Consider the following 16402-nt stretch of genomic DNA (forward strand, 5'->3'; position numbering starts at 1 on the left):
TAGGGGAAATGATGTGGGGAGTCTGCTTACGTGTGGTAAACAGTCCCAGCAGAGGATTATGGTCAGTGAAGACCGTGAAATGCCTGCAATATAGAAAATCGTGGAATTTTTTAATTCCAGCAACAACAGCCAGAGCCTCCCTGTCTATCTGAGCGTAGTTGCGCTCGGCAGAAGACAATGTTCTGGAGTAGTATGCAATAGGAACCTGAGTTCCATCAGACCTGAGGTGACTCAGGACAGCTCCAAACCCGTAGGGGGATGCATCACAAGCGATGCACACAGGAAGAGACTCGTTGAAATGTGCAAGAACACTGTTAGAAGTGAGCAAGGCCTTGACTTCTTTAACGCAAGCCTCATGTGCTTGTGACCACAGCCACACAGCTTGTTTGTCTAGTAGCCTGTGAAGAGGCTCAGCTACACTAGCTTTATGTGGAAGAAAAGAATTGTAGAAATTCAGGAGGCCTAAGAAGGCCTGAAGTTCGGCCTTAGACTTTGGCATGGGTGCTTCTAAAATAGCAGTTAGTTTGGATTCAGCAGGATGAATCCCAGCAGCATCAATTTTGAATCCCAGAAATTCAGTAGAAGGCACCCCAATCTTGCATTTGTCTTTTCTGAGCTTAAGGCCTGATTTCCTGCATCTTAACAGGACAGCCCTAAGCCTTTCAGCTAGAATGTGTGTGGAGTCTCCTGCAATCAAGACATCGTCAAAGTAGGGGCAGACCCCTGGTATACATCGTAGTGTGTTTTCAATTACGCTTTGGAAAATCCCAGGAGCGACATTCACTCCAAACTGTAGCCTTTTTACTTTTAAAGGATCCCTGTGGGTCACCCAATGGTCTGAGCATGGCTAGCATCATCATCAACAGGCAGCTGTTGATATGCTTGAGCTAGGTCAAGCTTTGCAAAAACACGCCCCCCCTTGAGAGAGGCCAGGATGTGACTGACCACAGGAACAGGATAGGCATGTTGCTGCAATGCCTTATTGAGTGTGCATTTGTAATCAGCACAAATGCGAATGTTCCCCATTTGCCTTTAGAGGCGTGACAATGGGGGTCTCCCACGGGCTGGAATCAACAAGTTCTAGGATTCCCTGTTGGATTAGTTTGTCTAATTCAGTATCAATCTTACTTTTTAAAGCAAAAGGGACCCTTCTTGCTTTAATCCTAATGGGAGTGACAGTGGGGTCTAGCTTTAAGGACACAGTTGGTCCTTTGAATGTGCCCAGCTGGGGGCTGAAAACATCTGCAAATTCTTTGCAGACTTCCTGTAGGTCGAGTGTTTGTAAGCTGTTGAGTCCTGTGACGTGTATCCCAGGGCCTCAAACCAATCGAGTCCTATGAGACTCGTTCGTTCACCCCCTACTACTAATAAGTCTAGTGGACCTTCAAAGCTCTTGTATTGCACGTTAAGGGTGGCCTCCCCCTTAACACACACTCTTGAGTTCTGAAAATGTTAAGACAATTCAGAAGCGCCTTAACTTGGCCTTAGACCACTAACTGGAACACAATCTTCCTAAATGTATGCCAATGAAATGATGGACAGGGCAGACTACTGTGTTAGTTCCATAGATAATTGCGAACCCTTGTAGTTCACGTTGTGGAGTGACAGCTTTTTCTTCATGGGCTTGTGTGTGCCTGTTCTACAGATGTTCTTCGCGAAGCTGCAAAATACTAACCTATTCGGCTGGGGAATTGGTACCTTTCAGGGTTCTTCTTGGGGTTGTGACTTTGTCGGCCTCAGGACACACAGCTGCAAATGCCCTTGTTTTGCGCATTGCCGGCAGGTAGCGGAGCGGAACTTGCAGTCGGTTCTCCTGTGGCGACCTCCACAGCCGATGCACTTGAGCGGAGCCGAAGAGCTTCCCTTCTGGTTCTCTTCCTTCGCGGGGTGTAGACGGTCGACTTCTTCGTCCGGATCCTCCTCGGAGTTTCGTCGGACATCTTCCTGGTGCACGGACGCACCCTCTGCACTGTTTCTGATCGGCCGCATGTTTTTGACGGCGCCGCCTGCTGCTTCTTCTGCGGTGACTTCCCTTAAGGCGTCTTGGAAGGATAATTCTTCCTTGGCAAAAAGTCTATGTTGTAGCTCTCGATGCCTTAGCCCGCACACGAATCGGTCCCTCAGTCGTTCCTCGAGGTCCTTGAACTCGCAGGGCTTGGCGGCCTTCCGTAGCGCGGCGATGTATTCCTTGGCTGTTTCACCGGACCGTTGATCCCTCTGCTCGAAGGTGTGGCGCCATGAGATAACGGACACCTTTGGGTGGAAGTGCTCTTTCAGCAGCTTCTTCAGGTCTGCGTAGCTTACAGACTCTACTGGAACAGGTGCTACAAGATTTTCTGCGATTTCGAAGGCGTCTTGGCCGCAAACGCAAAGCAGGGTGGCGGCCTTCAAGCTATCTTCCCTAACTTGGTTTGCCTTGAAGTAGTTCTCCATTCTGGATACGTAGGACTCCCACCGCTCTGGATGTGAGACGTCGAATTCCGAAAGCCTTCCGATTTTCGCCATCTTCGGATCTTCAGGAGACGGGTCTATCAGCCAGCCTACCCCCGAATGAGCACCGGATTGGCGGGCAGCTGCCGAGTCGACGCCGTTCCTCTTCCGCCGCTCAGGACTCCTTGGTAAGATAAATTTTCTTTCCAGGTAGTGCAGGCATCTCCTTCGTCGCCAGTGTGCGTTCCTGGCGGGAAAACAGACACGAGAAGCAACTGGAGTCCTCAGGTTCTTTTATTCAGCGTTTCAGCTTACAGGAAGATGGCTTCAGCTCAGCCCAAACGCCTCGCAGCCCCTTATATAGGCAACTCCCGGGTAAATGGGTTACTTTTCCCGCGCCAGCACCCGCGCATGCGCACGGCGCTGGCGACAGCCTGTCTGGTCCCGGGCAGCTTTGCACCTGCCGGGACTGCCTGCAAACGCCCGAGCCGTTTGCAAAGGCTCGGGACATAACAGTTGCACTCTCCTTCTTCACCCGCATCAAGAGGCTCCTTAGTTCCTCTTCACTTTCTGCCCTTAGAGTGGTATCATCTGCATATCTTAGTTTGTTGATATTTCTCCCGGCAATCTTAATTCCAACTTTTGTTTCATCTAGCCCTGCCTTTCTCACGATGTGCTCTGCATATAAGTTAAATAGGCAGGGCGACAGTATACAGCCTTGCCGGACTCCTTTTCAAATTTTGAACCCATCCGTGGTTCCGTGTCCAGTTCTCACTGTTGCTTCTTGACCCGCATATAGGTTTCTCAAGAGACAAATAAGATGGTCTGGTATTCCCATCTCTTTAAAAACTTGCCACAATTTGTTGTGATCCACACAATGAAAGGCTTTAGCGTAGTCAATGAAGCAGAAGTAGATGTTTTTCTGGAACTCCCTAGCTTTCTCCATGATCCAATCGTATCGCACTTCCCTGTGTTACACCTTAAGAGGTTGCTCCTAAAAGTGCACCCGGCTCGCCCCCTTCAAGCAAACCCAGATGTTTTTATTCAAGCATAGTTTTGTTTGTCCTGCCCTTCTTTTTCTTTAAGGAGATCGTACGTATGTAGGTTTGTATTTAGGTTTGGTGTTTCTAAACTATATTTCTTAGAGATACCTATGTATTCATATAAGCGCACTATCAAATATCTATTTGAAATATTGTGTATTTTTATTACGAAACGATCAATCTAAAAATAAATGTAGTTTATTTTGAAAAAGTATATAACCTATCGTTCCCTTATAGGTTTATCATTTAAAGGATGGATAAAAGGGGTGAGACGTGCGAAGTTGCAACTAATGGCATTTATTAATTTGTTCGCCGCCCATCTAACTTTGTAGGCCTTCGTCTATTACTAAGGTATTAATACCGTTAATAAAGATAGAGAATACGGTCATTTTAAAATGCCATTAAAAAGGTTTATTTCTTTGGGTGGCCGCAACACCCATTTTTGACCCCAGGAGGGCACAGTTTTCTGTCCCATAGCTTTGGCTTGGAGTCCACCCTAGGCCTTTTTAATGGCCTCCATCCTATAGCTAAGGCAGGGGTAAGGCAACCTTGGCTCTTTGATGACTGGTGGACTTCAACTCCCAGAATTCCTGAGCCAGCCCTGCTAAGGGACGGAAAACTGGTCAAATCAGATACTGCGGCCCGAAAAATAAATAAACCTCTTTAAGATGATTATTCTTGATTATTAAAACCTTATTAATATGAATAAGCCACGATAGGCCTGAACTCGGTTTAAGATTGGAACCAGGATTTCTTCTGCGCCCGTGTCGCACCGACCGGGCCCCCCGTCGCCACGTTAATATTAATAATAAGGCGTTAAGAATAAAAATAGAGAAGAATAAGCTTCAAATGCTATTCAAAAGTATTTATTTCTTTGGGCGGCAGCAGTACCCGTTTTTGACCACAGGAGGGCAGTGTTTCCCGTCCCATAGCGTTACCAGGGAAGCCGTCGTAGGCCACTTGCCCAGGATCGGGACACCGAGAAGCTAAGCCCCAAAGCGCAGAGCGTCAGCCCAAGGGTCGCCACTCTATGCTCCTCCGAAAGGGACGGGCCGCTTCCCTCGGCCTTCTGCGCATGTCGGCCGGCTGGTTCTTCACGAGTAATCTGCGAGAGGCCCTCTCTGGACGGCGGGCTTCCTGCCCGTCGGTATCGGCCGTCCCCCAGGTGCTGCGGTAAAAGGACCTTTCCATCATGTCCGACTTCCGTCCCTTCGTTCTTAATCTTTCCCCCTACTTCCTTTCGGGTAGACCTCCTCAGTATGTCCGACTTCCTGTCCGCGCAAATTCTCCGTCCTCCAGGGTCTTTAAATTGCGACCTTCCCAATATGGCCGACTTCCGGTCCGTCCTTCTTAATCGTCCTTCCACTTCCTTTTTTTCGGGGACCTTCTGGGCAGGGCGGACTCCACGTCCGATCAACGAGGTAAGCCTTGAAAACCCCATTCAAAAGGCTTATTTCCCTTGGCGGCCGCAATACCCGTCCCATAGCATTTACCATCGAGGCCACCTTAGGCCTTTTCCACGGCCTCAATGCCGCTATCGCTAAGGGAGGGAAAACAGTGCCCTCCCGTGGCCAAGCCGGGTATAGCAGCCACCAAAAGAAATAAACCTTTGAAAATAGCAAAAGGGCCTCCCGTCGCCCTATTAATATTAATAAGAGGCTACTAATAAAGACGGGGGAAAATAAATAGCCTTAAAATCCCATTTAAAAGCTTTATTTTTTTCGGCGACCGCAGTACCCGTTTTTGACCACATGAGGGCAGAGTTTTCCGTCCCGTAGCATGACCACCGACGACGACGACGTTCCCAGTACGGCCGAGTTCCTGTCCATCCGCCGAGGCCGTCCCCAACTTCCTGTCCGTTCCCTGCTTTTTCCCGTGCTCTTTTCTGCACTACGTTGACGGAGCGCACGTCTACCGGCGAGGCCTCGGGAAGGAAAAAAGGAAGCCTGCTACTGCCTCAGGTGAGCCGAGCCATCCCCGCATTTCCTGATTCCAGAAAGATACCGGCTTTCTCTGTTACCTAGTTAGCGGGGGATCCCCACCTTCCCCCTCCCCCGCCTCCTCCCCGGCCACTCCTTTGGTCCTCTCCCCTAAGATGTCCGTCTGGCCTTTGGTCGCCCCCGTCCGTAAGAATGCGACCGAGAACCGGTGGCGGCTGCGGCGTCGGCGGAGGTTGTGAGACCTGGTCTCTTTGCGCTCTTTCCCTTTCAGCTATAGGGGCTAAATATGGAACGTAGAGACGAAGTTAGCTTGTTTTAATAACACACTTCGGGGTCGTTTACGCGAGCTCAGCCGCGACTTCTTTGTAGCTCCTTTTTAGAGGCGGGGCCGGCGGGACACGCTCCAGGCTTTTGGCGTCCGGGTCGGGAAGGGGGGTCCGACCCGTCTCGGGGGTCTCCTCGAAGGCTGCCAAGCAAGGCAGCCGTTGAATGGTGTTTTCCCAGCGCCCGAGTCCCGGATGTAGAAGAACCAGTCGTATCGCGCTTCCCTGTGTTACACCTTAAGAGGTTGCTCCTAAAAGTGCACCCCGCTCGCCCCCTTCAAGCAAATCCAGGTGTTTTGTTTGTCCTGCCCTGCTATTTCTTTAAGGAGATTGTACGTATGTAGGTTTGTATTTAGGTTTGATGTTTCTAAACTATATTTCTTAGAGATCCCTATGTATTAATATAGGTGCAACATCAAATCTCTATTTGAAATTGTGTGCATTTTTATTAAGAAATGATCAATATAAAAATAAATGCAGTTTATTTTGAAAATGTGTATAACCTATCGTTCCCTTCTAGGTTTATCATTTAAAGGATGGATAAAAGGGATGAGACGTGAGAAGTCGCAACTAATGGCTTTTATTATTTTGTTCGCCGTCCATCTAACTTTGTAGACCTTCGTCCAAAACAAGTCAGGGTTAGGAAGGGTAGGAGATTTCTTCCTTTCCTCTCCAGGTTGCCGTAAACAGCCCACCCACCGCCCAGAGGTAAGAGAAAGGTAAAGCAGGTCCCTCTGGGGGAAGCAGGAGACCCGGGTCTTTGCAGAGTTCGGCTTGCAATTTTGCTAACTTCCCCCAGTCACAACTGCATCGACTGATGTAGCGGCCAGGAGGAAGGGTGGGGACGCCTGCCGGATGAAACCTTCAGCCTTTTTGGAAAAGGCAGTGGAGAAAGGAGGTCACTGGATTTCCAGCCTAGAGCCTCCGCCGGATGGGTGACCCCCCACCCCTTGCTGTGGCTGTTAAGAAGGAACTGGGAGAAAACAGGTAAGTTGTCCTTGAGGATTCCCCCCAACCTTTTTTTTTGCCACTTTCAGTGAGGTTAAGGTTTTTCCTTTTAAAGAGACAGGGATGGAAATGGAGTAAGGTTGGGAGCCCAGTAAAAACCCCAAGAGGAAGCGGGAAACAGTGTGGGAGGTTGCGATCGCCACCGCTCCTCTCAATATTGCAGTTTTGGTGGGAAATAGCGGGAGGGACCTCTCCAAGGGCCTTCCCACTAGCAGAGCTTGGCAGTCTACCGGAAAGGGCCTTTTCTGGCACACCTGGCAGGCCGTGCGACAGAATCTTTGGGTGATGCTCATGGGCCCCGCTTTCCGGGCATTTAGGGACAAGGTAAGAACGCATCTTTTTGGCTGAGCTTTTGATTTCTGAGCAATCCTCTAGTGTAATTTTAAGAGCGATTTCAATTGCGTTAACGTGGTTTGTAGATTACAGCGTTAGCGTTTTATGAAGCACTTTGATGGCAGAAGAAACAAAAATTGCCAACAAACTCAGAGTGCTTGGGTATTGTTAGGAGGGCACTGACTTTCTAGGCTGCCTTATCTATGTTTCCTGGTAAAATACATGGGAAAATCCCATTGGAGGAAAATTCCAGTTAGGGTTAGGGTTACGTCATCGTGAACTCCTAGAGCAAAATGGACATCACCAACAAACTCGGAGTGCTTGGGTACGGTTAGGAGGGCACTGACTTTTCTAGGCTGCCCTATCTATGTTTCCTGGAAAAATACATGGGAAAATCCCATTGCAGGAAAATTCCACTTAGGGTTAGGGTTACGTCACCGTGAACTCCTAGAGCAAAATTGCCATCGCCAACAAACTCGGAGTGCTCGGGTATGGTTAGGAGTGCACTGACTTTTCTAGGCTGCCTTATCTATGTTTCCTGGTAAAATACATGGGAAAATCCCATTGGAGGAAAATTCCAGTTAGGGTTAGGGTTACGTCACCGTGAACCCTTAGAAGAAAATGGGACATCTGCCAACAACTCGGAGTGTTGGGTATTGGTTAGGAGGGCACTGACTTTTCTAGGATACCTTATCCTATGTTTCCTGGTAAAATACATGGGAAAATCCATTGGAGGAAAATTTCATTAGGGTTAGGGTACATCACCTGTGGAACTCCTAGAGACAAAATGGACACGCCAACAACAACTAGGACGTGCTGGGTTATGGTTAGGGAGCGCACGACCTTTCTAGGCTTGACTATCTATTTTTCCTGGTAAAATACATGGGAAAATCCCATGGAGGAAAAATTCCAATTAGGGGTATAGGGTTTACATCACGTGAACTCCTAGAGCAAATGGACATCGCCAACAAACTAGGAGTGCTTGGGTATGGTTAGGAGAGCACTGACCTTTCTAGGCTGCCCTATCTATTTTTCCTGGTAAAATACATGGGAAAATCCCATTGCAGGAAAATTCCAGTTAGGGTTAGGGTTACATCATCGTGAACTCCTAGAGCAAAATGGACATCGCCAACAAACTCGGAGTGCTTGGGTATGGTTAGGAGGGCACTGACTTTTCTGGGCTGCCCTATGTATGTTTCCTGGTAAAATACATGGGAAAATCCCATTGGAGGAAAATTCTGTCAGAATGCAGCTGGAAGGGACCTCGGAGGTCTTCTAGTCCAGCCGCCTGCTGAAGCAGGAGACCCTACGTGGAATTTTCCTCCAAGGGGCCCTATTAATAAGGTGTTAATACCGTTAATAAAGATAGAGAATACCATCATTTTAAAATGCCATTAAAAAGGTTTATTTCTTTTGTTGTTGTTGTTAATTGCGAAGTCGTGTCTGACCCATAGCGACCGCGTGGACAATGTTCCTCCAGGTCTTCCTGTCCTCTACCATCTTCTGGAGTCCATTTAAGTTCACACCTATTGCTTCAGTGACTCCATCAACACCTCATTCTCTGTCGTCCCCTTTTTTATTGCCTCAGCTTTCCAGCAATTAGGCGCTTCTCAGTGGTCCGTCATCTCATTAGGTGGCCAAAGTAATTGAGTTTCAACTTCAGGATCTGGCCTTCTAAAGAGCAGTCGGGGTTGATCTCTTCTAGGACCGACCGGTTTGAACGCCTTGCAGTCCAAGGGACTCGCAGGAGTCTTCTCCAGCACCACAGTTCAAAGGCCTCAATTCTTTTGCGCTCAGCATTTCTTATGGTCCAACTTTCACAGCCATACATTGCAACTGGGAAAACCATGGCCTGGACTATGCGTACTTTTGTTGGCAGGGTGATGTCTCTGCTTTTAGTACGCTGTCAGATTTGCCATAGCGTTCCTCCCAGGAGCACCCCCCAAAACGGTCTTTTAATTTCTTGGCTGCAGCACCAATCTGAAGTGATTTGGGCCCAGAAACAATAACAATCTGTCACCACCTCCATTTCTTCCCCATCTATTTGCCAGGAAAAAAAAAAATTGAGTGGGCCGGATTGCCCATGATTTTGGTTTTCTTAATGTTGAGTTTTCAAGCCAACGTTTCACTCTCCTTCATTCACCACGCATCAAGACGGCTCCTTAGTTCCTCTTCATTTCTGGCCCTTAGAGTTGGTATCATCTGCATATCTTAGGTTTGTTGATATTTCTCCCGGCAATCTTAATTCCAAGCTTTGGTTTTCATCTAGACCCTTGCTTCGCACGATGTCGCTCGCCTATAAGTTAAATAGGCCGGGCGACAGAATAACAGCCTGCGGGACTCCTTTTCCAATTTTTGAACCATCAGTGGTTCCGTGTCCGGGTCTCACTGTTGCTTCTTCACCCGCATATAGGTTTCTCAAGAGACAAATAAGATGGTCTGGTATTCCCATCTCTTTAAGAACTTGCCACAATCCACACAATGAAAGGCTTTAGCATAGTCAATGAAGCAGAAGTAGATGTTTTTCTGGAACTCCCTAGCTTTCTCCATGATCCAGTCGTATCGCGCTTCCCTGTGTTACACCTTAAGAGGTTGCTCCTAAAAGTGCACCCCGCTCGCCCCCTTCAAGCAAACCCAGATGTTTTTATTCAAGAATAGTTTTGTTTGTCCTGCCCTTCTTTTTCTTTAAGGAGATCGTACGTATGTAGGTTTGTATTTGGGCTTGGTGTTTCTAAACTATATTTCTTAGAGATACCTATGTATTAATATAAGCGCAATATCAAATATCTATTTGAAATATTGTGTATTTTTATTACGAAACGATCAATATAAAAATAAATGTAGTTTATTTTGAAAAAGGCTATAACCTATCGTTACCCTTATAGTTTATCATTTAAAGGATGGATATAAAAGGGGTGAGGACGTGCGAGTTGCCAACTAATGGCATTTATTATTTGTTCGCCGTCCATCTAACTTGGTAGGCTCGTCTATACTAAGTGTAATACCGTTAATAAAGATAGAGAATACGGTCATTTTAAAATGCATTAAAAAGGTTTATTTCTTTGGGTCGGCCGAAAACAACATCTTTGACCCAGGAAGGGACGCACGTTTTTCTGGCCCATAGCTTTTGGCTTGGAGTCCATCCTAGGCCTTTTTAATGGCCTCCATCCTATAGCTAAGGCAGGGGTAAGGCAACCTTGGCTCTTTGATGACTGGTGGACTTCAACTCCCAGAATTCCTGAGCCAGCCCTGCTAAGGGACGGAAAACTGGTCAAATAAGATACTGCGGCCAGAAAAATAAATAAACCTCTTTAAGATGATTATTCTTGATTATTAAAACCTTATTAATATGAATAAGCCACAATAGGCCTTAACTCTGTTTAAGATTGGAACCAGGATTTCTTCTGCGCCCGTGTGGCACCGACCGGGCCCCCCCGTCGCCACGTTAATATTAATCATAAAGCGTTAAGAATAAAAATAGAGAAGAGTAAGCTTCAAATGCTATTCAAAAGTGTTTATTTCTTTGGGGGGCAGCACTACCCGTTTTTGACCACAGGAGGGCAGTGTTTCCCGTCCCATAGCCTTACCAGGGAGGCCGTCGTAGGCCACTTGCCCAGGATCGGGACACCGAGAAGCCAAGCCCCAAAGCGCAGAGCGTCAGCCCAAGGGTCGCCACTCTATGCTCCTCCGAAAGGGACGGGCCGCTTCCCTCGGCCTTCTGCGCGTGTCCGCCGGCTGGTTCTTCACGAGTAATCTGCGAGAGGCCCTCTCTGGACGGCGGGCTTCCTGTCCGTCGGTATCGGCCGTCCCCCAGGTGCTGCGGTAAAAGGACCTTTCCATCATGTCCGACTTCCGTTCCTTCGTTCTTAATCTTTCCCCCTACTTCCTTTCGGGTAGACCTCCTCAGCATGTCCGACTTCCTGTCCGTTCAAATTCGCCGTCCTCCAGGGTCTTTGAATTGCGACCTTCCCAATATGGCCGGCTTACGGTCCGTGCTTCTTAATCGTCCTTCCACTTCCTTTTTTTCGGGGACCTTCTGGGCAGGGCGGACTCCACGTCCGATCAACGAGGTAAGCCTTGAAAACCCCATTCAAAAGGCTTATTTCCCTTGGCTGCCGAAATACCCGTCCCATAGCATTTACCAGCGTAGGCCTTTTCCACGGCCTCAATGCCGCTATCGCTAAGGGAGGGAAAACAGTGCCCTCCCGTGGCCATGCCGGGTATAGCAGCCACCAAAAGAAATAAACCTTTGAAAATGGCAAAAGGGCCTCCCGTCGCCCTATTAATATTAATAAGAGGTTACTAATAGAGACGGGGGAAAAATAAAGAGCCTTAAAATCCCATTTAAAAGCTTTATTTTTTTCGGCGACCGCAGTACCCGTTTTTGACCACGGGGGGCACAGTTTTCCGTCCCGTAGCATGACCACCGACGACGACGTTCCCAGCACGGCCGAGTTCCTGTCCATCCGCCGAAGTCGTCCCCGACTTCCTGTCCGTTCGCAGCACGGTTCCCTGCTTTGTCCCGTGCTCTTTTCTGCACTACGTGGACGGAGCGCACGTCTCCCGGCGAGGCCTCGGGAAGGAAAAAAAGGAAGCCTGCTACTGCCTCAGGTGAGCCGAGCCATCCCCGCATTTCCTGATTCCAGAAACATACCGGCTTTCTCTGTTACGTAGTTAGCGGAGGATCCCCACCTTCCCCCTCCCCCGCCTCCTCCCCGGCCACTCGTTTGGTCCTCTCCCCTAAGATGTCCGCCTGGCCGTTCCTGGCCTTTCGCCGCCGGTGTCTGTAAAAATGCGACCGAGACCCGGTGGCGGCGGCGGCGCCGGAGGTTGCGAGACCTGGTCTCTTTGCGCTCTTTCCCTTTCAGCTATAGGGGCTAAATTGGGAACGTAGAGACGAAGTTTGCTTGTTTTAACAACACACTTCGGGGTGGCTTATGCGAGCTCAGCCGCGGCTTCTTTTTAGCTCCTTTTTAGAGGCGGTGCCGGCGGGACACGCTCCAGGCTTTTGGCCTCCAGGTCTGGAAGGGGGGTCCGACCCGTCTCGGGGGTCTCCTCGAAGGCTGCCAAGCAAGGCAGCCGTTGAATGGTGTTTTCCGAGCGCCCGAGTCCCGGATGTAGAAGAACCAGTCGTATCGCGCTTCCCTGTGTTACATCTTAAAGAGGTTGCTCCTCCAAAAAGTGCACCCCGCTCGCCCCCTTCAAGCAAATCCAGGTATTTTTATTCAAGACTAGTTTTGTTTGTCCTGCCCTGCTATTTCTTTAAGGAGATCATACCTATGTAGGTTTGTATTTAGGTTTGATATTTCTAAACTATATTTCTTAGAGATCCCTATGTATTAATCTAGGCGCAATATCAAATCTCTATTTGAAATTGTGTGCATTTTTATTAAGAAACGATCAATATAAAAATAAATGAAGTTTATTTTGAAAATGTGTATAACCTATCGTTCCCTTCTAGGTTTATCATTTAAAGGATGGATAAAAGGGATGAGACGTGAGAAGTCGCAACTAATGAATGGCTTTTATTATTTTGTTCGCCGTCCATCTAACTTTGTAGACCTTTGTCCAAAACAAGTCAGGGTTAGGAAGGGTAGGAGATTTCTTCCTTTCCTCTCCAGGTTGCCGTAAACAGCCCACCCACCGCCCAGAGGTAAGAGAAAGGTAAAGCAGGTCTCTCTGGGGGAAGCAGGAGACCCGGGTCTTTGCAGAGACTTGCAATTTTGCTAACTTCCCCCAGTCACAGCTGCATCGACTGATGTAGCGGCCAGGAGGAAGGGTGGGGAGGAAGGGTGGGGACGCCTGCCGGATGAAAGCTTCAGCCTTTTTGGAAAAGGCAGTGGAGAAAGGAGGTCACGCTCCCTCTGCCAAATGGGTGACCCCCCCCCCTTTCTGTGGCTGTTAAGAAGGAACTGGGGGAAAACAGATAAGTTGTTCTTGAGGATTTTTCCCCCCCTTTTTTGCCAGCTTCAGTGAGATTAAGGCTTTTCCTTTTAAAAAGACGGGGATGGAACTGGAGGAAGGTTGGGAGCCCAGTAAAAACCGCAAGAGGCAGTGGGAAACACGGTGGGAGGTTGCGATTACCCCAGCTCCTCTAAATATTGCAGTTTTGGTGGGAAATAGCAGGAGGTAGGATTCCTCTCTTAGGAAAGCTCAGGTCTTTCAGATACCTTGCTGGTCCCCACACACCCCATTTAATCCATTTTCTTGCTGCAGAGAGAGATTCTGTTAAGTTCTAGCTGGAACTCCACGTCTCTTATTCTGTTGGTAGCTGCTTTGCGTAGGTTGGGTGTAGCCTAGGGATATTTAAAAACAGTGAGGAAAGTCCACAGGAGGCCCCCTTAGGCTCCCATCGCCTGTTTCCTGGGAGAGGGGAAGTTATTTATTGAGACTAAAGCGGTCAAGCCCTCTGGGAAGAATTGAGTCCTACGGTTAAAGAAGGAATAGCAGTCACAAAAGGAAATAAATCCTTTTAATATGATTTTAAGATTATTATTATTGATCTATTGAAGTTATTGAATGGTATTAAGGGTCAAAAAACAGTGCCATCCTGTGATTGAAGCAGGTAGAGGAGCCATTAAAAAACTTTTCAATAGAGGAGAATAAATAAAGGTCAAAAGTGAAAATATGTCTATAATAATGTATAATAATATGAATTATTCTTAGTAAGAAGTAGAACATGTAGGAAGAAAAATGTAAATAAGAAATAATGGGGCTATAAGGACAAATATTCTAAAGAAGAATAAGGGGGAAATGTAAATATTAGATTACCGTTACGTAATTGCTGTAAAAAAAAAGGAGTATATATTGTATGTGTATGTGTGTTATGTTTTGCTTTGTTCTGTTTTGTTGGTTAAAAATAAAAATTAAAAAAAAAACTTTTCAATGGCATTTTAAGGTTATTCTTTATTATTAAAACCTTATTAATATTAATAGGGCATCATAGTCCTCCTTAACCAGATTTAAGGCTTTTGAAGCAGATTTCTTCTTCCGCGCCTGCGTTGCAGCAAACGGGCCTCCCCTGGCCCTATTAATAAGGTGTTAATACTGTTAATAAAGATAGAGAATTTAAAATGCCATTAAAAAGGTTTATTTCTTTTGGTGGCCACAATATCTATTTTTGACCACAAGAGGGCACACTTTCCCGTCTCATAGCTTTAGCTTGGAGTCCATGGTAGGCTTTTTTTAATGGCCTCCATCCTATAGCCAAGGGACAGAAAACTCTGTCAAATCAGATCCTGCAGCCACAAAAATAAATAAACCTCTTTAATGGCGTTTTAAGATGATGATTATTCTTTATTATTAAAACCTTATTAATATTAATAAGCCACGATAGGCTCATTCCCATCCCCTACTACACTTGACTTGCAATCACGGTATACAGGCCATGTGGCAAAGTACCACAAGTGGTACACATACCACTGGTTGAAAAGCCCTGCTCTATAATTATTAATATCAAGGCTTCTAATAATACAGATGCAAAAGAATAACCTCAAAATCCCGACTGTTCTGTTCCCTGAACCTGTCTTGCCCTCTCCGGCTGTAAAACGGGGCCCAAGGGCCATTTTACAAATGCAGATGGGGCAACTAAGCCTGAGAAAGAATCCCTGAAATTTATGTTTCCAACATATGAACTGTATCTCTATGTTCCCAATTTGGCCTCTTGTTTTTCTCCCTCTGAAGTGGAAAGGGCACAAAGAGACCCAGCCTCCTAGTCTCTCGTACCGGCATCCAGCCGCCTGCTTAGGGACAGGAAGTCGGCCATGCCGAGAAGGTCGTTCTGAATGGAAGTGGAAGGACGGCCACAGAACCGGACAGGAAGTTGGCCATCCCGGGGAGGTCGGTGTGTAAGACAGTGGAGGACTACTGCGCATGTGTGACTGGAAGTTGGCAGGTAAGGTTGATTTCCTTGTGTGGCTGCTATTCCTGCCTAAGGCTGCGTTCTGATGACTTTGTCCCTAAAATAACAACATAGTCTTTCATATCTTGGGAAAGCCTGACTTTTTTGCCCTCTTTTGGGCAAGGAAAGAGTAGGGCCTCAGGTTTTTAAGAAGAGACTTGACAACCATTTGTCTGACGTGGTACTATAGGCTTTCCTGCTGGACTACAAGACCTTCCAACTCTATTGTTGTTATTGTTGATCTCCCAAAGCAATTGCTCACTGTATTTTCTTCTACTGTTTAGAAGGAAAAACATAACAGAAAGGAGAAACTATTCTCCTTTTAGCCGTTGTTTTGTGGTTAATTCAGGGTTCGGGGGAAATTTGACCGGCTCCTCTGGTTCAAGCCTGTGCTCCAGCTCAAAATATGGAGTTGTGTTGTTTTGAGAAGGCTGTGCCAATAGCAACTGGGAGGTCTTGTGGCAGGATTTGATTCTCTTCACCCCAAGACCAGCTGGTAAAAGCAGGAAATTAAACCGATCAAGAATTCTGGTGATTTGTTATGATTCCTACAACTCAGTGCTTTTTTCTTAGGCCCTAGGAGTAGGTAACCCAAAACACTCGAAGAGCCACTTGGACCCATTTACAACCGAAAACATCTTTTATGACTCATGGACTTCTACTCCCAGAATTCCTGCGTCAGCATAGCTGGGCTAGCTAGCTCTCTCCTGCCCTTCCTGCTTCCTGCAGAGACGCAGCAAAAGGAGGAGTGCCATCCAGTAAGCTTTTTAGCTCGTCGGAGAACACTGTGAGTCCACTCTCTTTTTTACACACACACACACACACACACACAGAGAGAGAGAGAGAGAGAGAGAGAGAGAGAGAGGAGGGGGGAAGCACAAGTGCCTCTCTCTCTGTCTGCAAATGGCAGAGGAGGCTGGGAGCCGCAGGGGAAGGCTCAAAGAGCCATATGCGGCTCCAGAGCCGCAGGTTGCTGACTCCTAGGGGCACTCAGAGTACACCTGTGATAAAGGAATATACATAATAAGCAAACACGTATAAAACTGAGTTTAGTCAAAGCAGCAAAGTCTGCCCTCTTGTGGCCAGTGTGCTGTAACGTTTAGCAAAGAAGCCCTGAAGTGGCTTATTTTTATTCTTTCATTTCCTTCCTTTGATGGAAGCTCAAAGCAGCCACAGAAGAGGCTGCTGGGAATACAAAAGATAATTGCAGAAGCTAAAATTTCATTTCTAATAGGGCACTGAGGAGGGCAAAACAGGGAATGCTGCCCTCCTGTAGCCAGGTAAGTCCATGGCATTTTTTCCCCAAGGTACAGCAGAAAAGGTTACTGGATAGATTAAATAGATATAGATTGGGTGTCAAACTCAATTTCACTGAGGGCCGCATCAGCATTGCAGTTGCTTGGGGGGGGGCTGGGGGTGTGTGGC

The 16402-nt window shown here is 47.3% G+C and overlaps 1 long non-coding RNA gene across 3 annotated transcripts; it reads left to right on the forward strand.

Annotated features, from left to right (window-relative positions):
- The first annotated feature begins 11095 nt into the window (after positions 1–11095).
- On the forward strand, positions 11096–15861 carry LOC120298428. Of its 3 annotated transcripts, none has more exons than XR_005554078.1 (3): positions 11096–11147; positions 14761–14971; positions 15551–15860. It is a non-coding gene; the product is annotated as an uncharacterized LOC120298428 (long non-coding RNA). The 3 variants fall into 3 exon arrangements; XR_005554079.1 differs by lacking the exon at positions 11096–11147 and adding an exon at positions 12231–12292 and having other exon boundaries at positions 15551–15861; XR_005554077.1 differs by lacking the exon at positions 11096–11147 and adding an exon at positions 12669–12730.
- The last annotated feature ends 541 nt before the right edge of the window (positions 15862–16402 follow it).

This window comes from Crotalus tigris, unplaced genomic scaffold (genome assembly GCF_016545835.1).
Source record: "Crotalus tigris isolate CLP2741 ecotype Arizona unplaced genomic scaffold, ASM1654583v1 scf7180000023872.24607, whole genome shotgun sequence".
In the NCBI taxonomy this organism is placed as follows: Eukaryota; Metazoa; Chordata; class Lepidosauria; order Squamata; family Viperidae; genus Crotalus; species Crotalus tigris.